The sequence below is a fragment of the Passer domesticus genome, chromosome 14 (assembly GCF_036417665.1).
Source record: "Passer domesticus isolate bPasDom1 chromosome 14, bPasDom1.hap1, whole genome shotgun sequence".
NCBI classification, from domain to species: domain Eukaryota; kingdom Metazoa; phylum Chordata; class Aves; order Passeriformes; family Passeridae; genus Passer; species Passer domesticus.
In genome coordinates this window covers 2,415,458-2,426,954 of record NC_087487.1, presented here as the reverse complement: position 1 = coordinate 2,426,954, position 11,497 = coordinate 2,415,458, and the positions used below count along the sequence as shown (strand labels likewise).

At 51.4% G+C, this 11,497-nt stretch overlaps 1 long non-coding RNA gene across 3 annotated transcripts; it reads left to right on the top strand.

Moving 5' to 3' along the window:
* Positions 1 to 404: 404 nt before the first annotated feature.
* LOC135280911 (uncharacterized) lies at positions 405 to 6,601 on the top strand. 3 transcript variants are annotated; one of them, XR_010347706.1, is made up of 3 exons: positions 405 to 2,823; positions 3,151 to 3,233; positions 5,800 to 6,601. It is a non-coding gene; the product is annotated as an uncharacterized LOC135280911 (long non-coding RNA). The 3 variants fall into 3 exon arrangements; XR_010347707.1 differs by lacking the exon at positions 5,800 to 6,601 and having other exon boundaries at positions 3,201 to 3,564; XR_010347705.1 differs by lacking the exon at positions 5,800 to 6,601 and having other exon boundaries at positions 3,151 to 3,564.
* The last annotated feature ends 4,896 nt before the right edge of the window (positions 6,602 to 11,497 follow it).

Genomic DNA, 11,497 nt, shown 5'->3' with positions numbered 1-11,497 from the left:
GGGATCCTGAGACACCATATTGAAGCCTGGCTGAGGCATCCTCGCCTGAGGGGCACTGAGGGCAAGATGCAGGAGCCCCCCTGAGGGGTTAGTCCCTGCAAGCACCATGGCAGAGCCCACCTGAGGCATCCATCTCCTCAGGGCCACCATGGCAGAGCCCACCTGAGGCATCCATCTCCTCAGGGCCACCATGGCAGAGCCCACCTGAGGCAGCCTCACCCCAGGGGCACAGACAGCATCATGGCGGAGCCCGCCTGAGGGATCTGTCCCCTCAGGGACACCATGGCAGAGCCCCTCTGAGGGACCCATCCCCTTAGGAGCACAGGCGGCGCCATGGCAAAGCCTGCCTGAGGCAGCCTCCCCTCAAGGCCGCCATGGCAGAACCCACCTGAGGGATCCATCCCTTCAAGGCCTCCATGGCAGAGCCTGCCTGAGGGATCCATTCCTTTCAGAGTCCATCCCCTCAGAGACACCATGGCAGAGCCCCTCTGAGGGATCCATCCCCTCAGGGGCAAGGACAGTGACATGGCGGAGCCCGCCTGAGGCAGCCTGCCCTCAGAGATGCCATGGTGGAGTTCCCCTGGCTGGGATATGCAAAGCACACACTCCTTTTCACTTCTGATCTTCATGGGCTTAAAACACTGGTAAATACAAGGTAAGAGCTGGTATTTGGCTCTGTTCGTACCCACTTCAGAGTTTTTGTACCTTTCTGCAGGGGCCACAGTGTGTCAGAGGAACCCAATTCCACCCCAAATTGTTCAGCTTAAGGTCCACGCATCCACAAAACACTTATATAATTTTAAACACCATTCTATCCATCACTTCCATGCTTCCACACAAAAGATTTTTCAAGGGCTGTGTCATTTTTGCACAAGTAGGAAACCGAGGCCGTGTGAAGCAAAGGTGTTTGCTCCGTGTTAGCAGTGGAGTTGTGGGCAAAGAGCACAAAAACTCGCTCATGGATGACTGGACAAGCCAGGCACGCTGGAAATCAGCTGTTGTTGAGCTTTGTGTGGCTTTTCTCTATTTTCCTGTCATAAATCACAGATGCCAGGTCAGATTTGCTGCTTGCTTTTGCTTTGTTCTGAGCCCAGCTGATGGTGGGGAGATATGAGGCTTGTAGGAGACTGTGGGACAGACCAGCAGAGAAGGAGACTGGGGGAAGAACCAGCAGAAAATCCTCCAGATCAGATGTTCAGCTTTCTGCAGAGCCTGGCGTCACCAGCGTGCCCAAAGTGGGGTGGGCTGGGAAATAATGGGTGGTGACATCCCAAACTGCTCTGGCTCCTTGGCTTTGTGTCCCTCCTCCTTCGCCCTGCCCAGGTCAGCTGATGATCAGCAAACAGACTCCACGTCCTTTTATTGCTGCTGTGAGTCACAGAAAGCAAGGCTCAGGCACACCTTTTCCATGACAACGCTGCTGAAATCGCTGCCTGAGCCCTTCAGGCCTTGGGTGAGGATGGCAGGCCGAGGCCACACGTGAGGAGCAGCAGCTTTGTGGCCATGTGCTGGTGCTCCACGTCATCCCGGCTGCCCCTGGCTCCCCAGGGATGCCAGGTTTGGTGAGCCTCAGAGATTCCACCGAGCTGGAGAATTTCCACGGTGCATTTCCATGACTCACTGTTGGTGCCAGCTGATTCATCTGTGTGACACTACGCTGCTTTTTCTCACCGTGGCATGGAAACATCCTCTTTTTTTTCCCCTCTGTGTGGAACAATCCTGACAGCAGCCCTTACAAACCACACAAAAAGGGGAACAGAGACCCAGAAATCCACTTTTACCCAGCGCTGCCCCTCGCACTGCTCTTTGCACTCTGTTTTCCCAGGATTTTGCTGTAACTCTGCTCCTTGCAGACACCCACTCTCTATTAGGCCTTACCTCCAGTGCCTGTTTTCCAAGTTTGGAAGGAGTGAGCGCTGGGAGCAGGCTCTGGATCTGCTCAGCAATCCTTGCTCCGTAACCATAGCAGCTCAGGGTGACTCACGCTGCCACAGGCCCGAGCCCAACTTAGCAGGAGGAATTTTTTTCCCCCCCCCTGCTCTGTCACCAGCTCGGAGTTTCTCTCCACAGTTGCATAACTCAGCTGTCACTTGTGTTCCTCTGGTTCTGCCCTGCTGTCACCTGCAGCATCCCTGGAAGGTCTGCACTGGAGGCTGTTCCCCAGGCAGGGAATGAAGGCTCTGCACATGAGCCTTCACAAACCCGTGGATTTGTGATCATACAGCACAAAAAAAACAGAGCAGAAAGTCCCCAAGTCCTCATGGGTCTGATCCCGAGTCTCTTGGAGCACAGAGTTCCTATAAATCCCTAAAATTTATAACAAAGTACTCAGGTATGCAGCCATATAAAAAACCCCTCGTGTTGTCCCATGGATGAGGGAATCCTCTTACAACTGGAGTTCTGCAGGAAAAGGGGATTTGCCAGCCCCAGATCCACCACGGTGGCCTGGCAGTGAGGAAAACCCTGGGATTCCAGCAGATGGAGCCTGAGCAGGGTGATGTGTTTGCCTGATGTGGGAATGGTGATTTCTGGCCTCAGAAATGGCAGAGAAAACTCAGTTTTCTGCAAAGTTTCCCAATGCCTGCCTTTTCCCTTCAAGCAAGACTCATTTTCACCTGGGGGGGGGTCTCAATTTTGATTATTCTCTGCTTATTCCTTCAGAACGAGGAAGACAGAAAATCTTGGAAGCCAGACAAGCAAAGAGGAAGCAAAAAAAAACCCCGTAATCAGCAGGAAATTCAGGAGAGTTTCAGTTCTGAGAGAGCAGCAAAGAGGCATCATCCTTATTTTGTGGGGGAATTTGGAGCTTGTCTTCTTGCAGCTGTGAGTGTTTGAGAGTTCCCTGTTATTTGGATGTGTTTGGTGATGTGCTTTGGCACTTGGAAGCTTTCACAGGATGGGTTGGGGTGGAAAGGGTTTCAAGGATCATCCCATCCCACTCCCTGCCACCTCTGCACTGTCCCAGGCTGCTCCAAGCCCCGTTAATCCTGGCCTGGGACACTGTCAGGGATCCAGGGAATTCCACCCCACAGCCTCCTCACCCTCAAAGAGTTTCTTTGCTTTCCTCACATGGACTCACTTTCTTTTGAACGTGTTGTGGGCCAGGGCAGAGCACGAAACAGAGTCCAGCACAAAACTCCTCTTTTGCAGCTGCTCTCGGGCTGAGAAACCCTGGATAACATCAGATAATGCTCCCACAGGGCCGCTTGCCAGGAAAACAGCGATCCCAAAAGGTAACTGCGACCTCATTAATGGATATTCATCTCCCCAGAGGCACAATGGCAGCTGGAGAACGACATCAACCCCATGAGATAACATCGGGGTGAGGCTCCACAGAGGCCTCATTCACACCCTGCTGCACAGGTGACCCTGCAGTTTTCCTCTTAAATAGCCAGGAAAAAATTAAACTGGACAAAACCCTCGTGCTCTGAGAAATGAGGGAAGGGAGGGATTGTAAAATCACACAGTGACACGCTCTGAGGGAAAAGACTCAAAGGCAAAACTGCTAAAAAAAAAAAAACAACAAAACAAACCGAACCAAAAAAACCAAACCAAAACATTAACGATCTCAGGGTAGTAATTAAAAAAATCTAGAATTTTTTTTTTCCTCTGCAGGAAGCTGAGTTTCCCCTGCCCAATCCCGTGGGCTGTCCCCAGGCAGCTCCCGGGCTCCCAGCTGCTGTGGGCTGTGGTCAGACCGGAGCCACTCCGTGCACAATTGGCTTTCCGTGCCGAACAAACACAGGGTGGTTCGGGGCCGGCAGGTTTGGAATGCACCCCCGGAGCCCGGGGGGAATCTCAGCCTGCTGAGATCAGCTGCTAGGACAGAAAGCTGGAGCTTGCCTGACCTTATTTTCTGCAGGGAAGGAGCAAGAGGGACACAAATCAAACTGCTTTCCCTCCTCTCTGGCCCAGCCCAGAATTATTTGTCTCCATTACAAATTCTTCACCCAGCTGAGCCACACTGAAATGTTTTTCTCCACCCAGTTTTTTAGGGAATGGGGTCCAATAACTCAGCTGTTCCCTGACCTCATTATCACCCTGAGGGAAGGGATAACTTTTGTTGGGAGCAGCTCCTCCCAGCCACGGGCAGCTTTGCTACACCCCAGCTTGCTCCTGGGCACCATGAGGGTCTCCGGGAAGGCACAGGGGGGGAAAACTTGGGACAACTGGAGGAATTTTCAGGATGTGGCTGATCCGGCAGGAGCAGACGGCAGGTGGCACCCCTGGATTAGCACAGGGCTGGCTCCAGCCGGGCTGGGCACTGCCTGCAGCTGGGCTCCTCTCCAGAAACAGCAGGGATTTGGGCTCTTGTGGTGGCTGCAGGGACAGCCCCGTGTCCCGGGGGATTCCCCACGGGACACTCAGGATGCTCCCGTGGAGTTTTAGTGGCCTGGGGTGTGTCTGTGGGCACGGGGTGCCCTGGGGGGCAGCAAGGAGGGAAGGGGAGGGGAAGGGGAAGGTGAAGGGGAAGGTGACAATGCCGTGGCTGGCAGGGAAGGAGAGCAGCCAGGAGTCCACACATGCAGCTCCCTGGGGCTTTGCTGTGATGGCCATCACTGAGCACCAGGATTCCCTCCTGGCTCCTGTCCCACCCAGTGCGTGTCCCCAAGGAGTCATTGTGGGATGTTCAGACCTGGTTTGGGGACAGGGGACAGCTCGTGTCGCAGCCATCGATGGGATCGGTGCAGTAATGGCCAGCTGCGCGGCCCCAGCCGCCGCAGGGCGCAGGCAGCCAGGCAGAAAGGCCGATAATCCATCAGCCTAAAGAGCAGTGATTAACATGAAATGAAGACAATGAGCTGCGATCAGCGTGGCAGTGACACAGGGGACAGCCAGGAGGTCACTGCCGAGCTGGCAGCAGCAGCACCGTGCTGCAGCTCATATCTCTTGAGGGGGATGTTTATTTTCCCCAGCCCCTGCAGCCCATCCCACAGCAGATAAATCCAAATGAGCGCTATCAGTTGGCCTTGGAAATGATAAATATCATTTTCCTAGTCCTGCATTAGCCAGGACTCCGGCTCACTCTGATCAGCGTTCTGTTCTCTGCTGCCCTGGGGCACATTCCCTTCAGCCAGTGATGCAATAAAAGTGATTTAATGAAACCTGGGGCTCCCTCTCTCGGGAGGGTGACACCCCAAATAAACCCCAGCGATGAGAAAGAGCAGGGGAGCACTGCTGGATTTTAATGGCCTGGAGCAGCTTTACCGGGACCCCCACCCAGCACCACCCTCTCCTGTTGCTCCGTGTGGGCCCAGCCCCTGGGAGCTGTTCTTAGTTTGAGCTGGAATGTGCTGAATCCAGCCCAATTTGGGCTTCCAGCCCAGAAAGGGCCATTTTCATCATGCTGGGATCTGCAAGGACACAGGTGGGGTGCAAACTGTCCCAAAACTGAGGTGTGATGCACAACCCACGTCCTAAAACCTTCTCCCACTGGCTGGGGGTTACCAAAACCCCAAAGTCACCTAGGCCAGCCCAAAATCATTGTTAGAACCCCCCAAAAGTGGAGTCAGGGATAGACAGGTGCCACATTTTGGGGTGTCCTGTGCAGGGCCAGCACTTGGGCTTTGCTGATCCTTCCAGCTCGGGGTGTTCCACAGTTCTGTGCCCACTAAGGGCTGGAAATGGGTGAAATTGGGATAATTGGGGATTTTAGTGTGCACTGGGGACAATGTTTGGCCGTCGGGCTCCTGAGAAACAAGCTGAGGAAATTGCAGTGCAGAGGATTGGGAAAAGCTGGATGCACACGGTAAAAGAAAAGCAATTTAGGAAGAGAAGATTTTTTTTTTTTATCAACAGGAGAAAATGAACAAGAATGAGTGACCAGACTGGGCTGAATATCCCAACTATTTCACCTCCCAAAGCTCAGAGGAGTGACAGGAGGGGAGGTTTAATTGATGGCAAGCATTACAGCTGGTGCTGAATTCTCCAGCTTGGCCAGGAGAGACTTTTATAGCAGGGAACACAGGAGCATTGTGAAAGATGACTGTGATTGTTTGGGCATTTCTGGGTTAGATTGCAGCAAAATTGCAGCAAAAAAAAAAAAAAGGCAATTTTGCTTTAATCAACTCTCTAGAAAGCCCCGACATAGTGAAGAGCAGAAGGCATCAGAAGATAGGAAATTGTCAGCCTTGCTGGAGCTGAAAGATAAGATTGTACTCCCTCCAGCTACAATAAGAGAAGATAAATTATCCATGGGGGCAATTCAGAGAGAAAATAATGTACAATTAAAGTTGTTTGAATTACACTTTTAGGGAAGCACGAGCGCAGGAATGAAACAGCCTCAGTGGAAAGGCTGAAACCTTCCCATGTGCTTTTATAAAGCAGAACTGGGGGGAAAATAATAAATTTTGGGGAAGAGTTATTGTCTTGGTTTGAAAAGACAGGTGTCTGCTAAGGAAGGCAGCAGCCTTCCTTGAAATAGAAAATGTGAACCCCCTCCCTCTTTATTGTTATAATTTTGAAATTAAAGGGCTCTCAGGCAAAGCTATGTGAGCAGGAATAACAGTTTTTATTAGGAAAATTAAAACCACAAATGCAATAGTACAAACAAAACCAAACCACTGCCAGAGTCAGAGCAGTCCCTGTCCCCCTGTGGGTCAGGGTGGTGGCACAGCCCCACCCCAGGGTGGCTCAGCCCTCCTGCAGTGCCAGCTGTGCTTCTGCTGCAGCAGGGATCCTGCACAAGGGGGCAGTTTTCCTCTGCAGCTCCAGGGCTGCTGGAGATGGGCCTGGTGTTCCTCTGGGAATGCAGGGCAGGAGAAAGCTGCTCCTGTGGGATTGCAGGGCAGGAGAAAGCTGCTCCTCTGGGAATGCAGGGCAGGGGAAAGCTGCTCCTGTGGGAATGCAGGGCAGAGGAAAGCTGCTCCTCTGAGAATGCAGGGCAGAGGAAAGCTGCTCCTCTGAGAATGCAGGGCAGAGGAAAGCTGCTCCTCTGGGAATGCAGGGCAGAGGAAAGCTGCTCCTGTGGGAATGCAGGGCAGGAGAAAGCTGCTCCTCTGGGAGTGCAGGGCAGGAGAAAGCTGCTCCTGTGGGAATGCAGGGCAGGGGAAAGCTGCTCCTCTGGGAATGCAGGGCAGGAGAAAGCTGCTCCTCTGGGAATGCAGGGCAGGGGAAAGCTGCTCCTCTGGGAATGCAGGGCAGGAGAAAGCTGCTCCTGTGGGAATGCAGGGGGCAAAGGCTGCTGGGCTGTTCCAGGCTCAGATTGTATCCAGGTAGGAATGCTTGGCTCCTCCCCTGGGCTGAGCATCTCCCAGTGGGATGAGGGAATTTGATCAGCCATGCAGGGACACTCAATGGCCATGAACAGAAGATAATTAATAATTAATGGCCTTTTAACACAAGCTATTTCCCCGAGGGAGGATTGGTTGTGGAAGAGATAAAATTGCCCAATGAACAGAGGATAACTGCCCCACCTCTAACAGATGTCAATAGAACACACACCGCAGCTAAATTTTCAACCTAAGACAATGATAAATTGGGGAGGGCAAAGTTAAAGAAGAGCAAAGGATTGTCTGTGAAAAGGACCCTGGAGGGAGAGGCTGGGCCTGGGGGGAAGAAAAGCAACTTTGGGATCAATGGGAATGAGAGGCAGGGCTGGGAACGGCTGGGAAGGGGCAGCAGGGCTGGAAATCTCATCCCTGAGGGTTGTGAGAGGCTGGAGAGTGGAAATCTCATCCCTGAGTGTTGTGAGAGGCTGGAGAGTGAAAATCTCATCCCTGAGTGTTGTGAGAGGCTGGAGAGTGGGTAAGGGCTGGAAATCTCATCCCTGGAGCTTGTGAGAGGCTGGAGAGTGAAAATCTCATCCCTGGAGGTTGTGAGAGGCTGGAGAGTGAAAGTCTCATCCCTGGAGGTTGTGAGAGGCTGGACTGTGCCAGCAGGGCTGGAAATCTCATCCCTGGAGGTTGTGAGAGGCTGGGCAGTGGGAGCAGGGCTGGAAATCTCATCCCTGCAGCCACTTTGCCTCTCCAGAGCTGGGTTGGGTGTGGAGCTGGGGCTGTGCAGGAGCAGCTTCACCCTCTGTCCCCATCCAGGGGCTCCAGCACTTGCTGCTGCTCCCTGATGTGAAAAACAATGTTCACTTTTTAGAATATTTTAAAGTTTATTAAGGGACAAAAGGGATAAAATGCAGTGCTGAGGTTCTTGGCTGTTTTCCAAAAGCACACGGTAACTTAAACCATGCTCAATATATATTGTTAAATTACAGGGGGTACATACATATTCATAAGAATTTTTACATGTCCAAGCATTTCTTGAGTTTAAATGTTTTGATTAGTTTGAACCTTTGACTTGTCTTCATGCCACCTTATAAACCAATATATAAACCAATATATTTTATTTCTTCTTGTGGTTTCATCCTGTTGTATTTTCAGTCCCTGATAATGAGGGTCAATAAATTATTTTCTTTTTTTGTTGCTCTGGTTTCTGTCTCACTTATCTTGTCTTTCAGATAAAATTATCCCTGAATCTGGGAAGTCACCTAATTATTTTACACCATTTTCTGAGTTAGTTACATGAAAAAGCATTTTAACATTTTACAGTCTTTATTTTGCTATATAATCTAAAGTATTATATATAACACTGCTATTTATAAAAGCTAATCAGTGCATACATAAACTGACAGATTATACTCTATCAAAAGCAGTAATTACAAACTGTACTGTGTCAGGATTTTTGTGATCAATAATAACTTGCAAAATCTAACACATAAATGCAAAAGCCAATAACTACATTTGTTATTTATAACACAGGGATCATGGGAATGACTTCCAAACTTTGGGAAAACCCCGCTGGTGTTGGGTGCAGGGGTTATTCCAGGCCTTGCTGACACCTGCCCTTCTCTGGGCTCTGTTGGAGCAAACAAGCAGAGTGTAAAGGTTAAAAAAGGCTCTGTTTTTCCATGGAGAGCTGCCCCGGTTGGAAAACACAAGATGTGGCTGGGATCTGTGTTCTATTGACATCTGTTAGAGGTGGGGCATTATCCTCTCTTCACTGGGCAGTGCTCTTTATCTCCTCCATGACCCAGCCTCCCTCCAGGAGATCTCTGCTGTTCATGGACCATTAACTATTAATTATCTTCTGTTAATGGGCCATTAACTATTAACTATTTTCTGTTCATGGCCAGTGAGTGTCCCTGCAGGGCTGATCAAATTCCCTCATCCCACGGGGAGATGCTCTGCCCAAGGGAGGAGCCAAGCATTCCTACCTGGATACAATCTGAGCCTGGAACAGCCCAGCAGCCTCTGCCCCCTGCATTCCCAGAGGAGCAGCTTTCTCCTGCCCTGCATTCCCAGAGGAGCAGCTTTCCTCTCCCCTGCATTCCCAGAGGAGCAGCTTTCTCCTGCCCTGCATTCCCACAGGAGCAGCTTTCCCCTGCCCTGCATTCCCACAGGAGCAGCTTTCCCCTGCCCTGCATTCCCAGAGGAGCAGCTTTCCCCTGCCCTGCATTCCCAGAGGAGCAGCTTTCCCCTGCCCTGCATTCCCAGAGGAACAGCTTTCCCCTGCCCTGCATTCCCAGAGGAGCAGCTTTCTCCTGCCCTGCATTCCCAGAGGAACAGCTTTCCCCTGCCCTGCATTCCCAGAGGAGCAGCTTTCCCCTGCCCTGCATTCCCAGAGGAACAGCTTTCCCCTGCCCTGCATTCCCAGAGGAGCAGCTTTCTCCTGCCCTGCATTCCCAGAGGAGCAGCTTTCTCCTGCCCTGCATTCCCACAGGAGCAGCTTTCTCCTGCCCTGCATTCCCAGAGGAGCAGCTTTCTCCTGCCCTGCATTCCCACAGGAGCAGCTTTCTCCTGCCCTGCATTCCCACAGGAGCAGCTTTCCCCTGCCCTGCATTCCCACAGGAGCAGCTTTCTCCTGCCCTGCATTCCCAGAGGAAATCTCCCCCCTTGTGCAGGATCCCTGCTGCAGCAGAAGCACAGCTGGCACTGCAGGAGGGCTGAGCCACCCTGGGATGGGGCTGTGCCACCACCCTGACCCACAGGGGGACAGGGACTGTTCTCACTCTGGCAGTGGTTTGTTTTATATTACTGCACGTTTAATTTTATTTTAATTTTTTCCCTAACTGTTATTCCTGCTCCCATATCTTTTCCTGAGAGCCCCTTAATTTCAAAATTACAATAATTCAGAGGGAGGGGGTTTCATTTTCCATTTCAATGAAGGCTCCTGCCTTCCTCAGCAGACACCTCTCTTTTCAAATCCAGACAGAAGGCGACATAGGCTCTGTGTGTCCATGGAGAGCTGTCCTGCTGTCCCTGTGTTCCCAGGGGACCGTGGCCTATCCCCAGGCAGGTCCCTGCCCTGGGGCAGCCAGCTGATGGTGGGTGGGTGTGAAAAACACGTTCACTCTCCTGTGAACATTTAAAGAGTTTAATAAAGGCCAGTCGGAGACAAGGACCACAAAGCAAAGGTTATTACTGTGAAAAACGTGTTCACTCTCTTGTGAAAATGTAAAAAGTGACAGGCTGATGTAATTAAAGGCATTTAAGGGGCATCCCTGAAGATAACAGGGGGCTCCTGGCTGATGCCACAACAACCTTTGTTCTGTGGTCCTTGTCTCCTACTGTCCTTCATTAAACTTTTTCCATTTTCACAGGAGAGTGAACGTGCTTTTCCCATTCTCCCTTCTGTGCTGACAGCTGCCTCAGAGGAAGGAGGAATGCGGAGGAGGAGGAGGATGCTGCTGAGGTGGAGCAGCCGCTTTGGGAAGGGCTTTTCTTGGAAAAAAGCTCCGTGCTATTTGGGGTGGGCTCCAAAAATAAGTGAGCCTGGCAATGCGCTGTGCTCACAGGCAGCTCTTGGGGTGTTCTTTGCAGGGTCCCAGGCCGAGGGAAGAGATGAATCTGACTCCACGTTTCTTAGAAGGCTGATTTATTACATGATATTATATTAAAGGAAAATTATATACTAAAATTATACTAAACTATAGAGAAAAGATACAAACCAAAAGCTGGAAAAGAATGAATAATCAAAACTCGTGACAGAGCAGAGTCCAACAGAGCTGCACTGGGACTGGTCATTAAGTCAAAACAATTCACATGGAACCAATCAAAGATGCACCTGCTGGTGAACAACCTCCAGACCACATCCCAAAGCAATCAGATAATTATTCTTTACATTTCTTTTCTGAGGCTTCTCAGGAGAAAAACCCTGGCGAAGGGATTCTTCAGAAAATCTCATGGTGACAAGCAGCAGCACAGGGTGGTTCCATCCCCAGCTCCCTTCCCTGGGATCTGCCCTGCTGTGGCCATGTGTCCAGGCATCCGTGTGTCTGTGTGTCCGTGTGTCTGTGCACAGCAGGATGTGCCTCTGGGGCAGCGGGATGCAGGGCAGTGTGTCCGTGTGTCCGTGTGCAGCAGGATGTGCCTCTGGAGCAGTGGGATGCAGGGTGGGACAGGACAGGGCAGTGTGTCTGTGTTTCCATGTGTCTGTGTGTCCGTGTGTCCATGTGCAGCAGGATGTGCCTCTGGAGCAGTGGGATGCAGGGTGGGACAGGACAGGG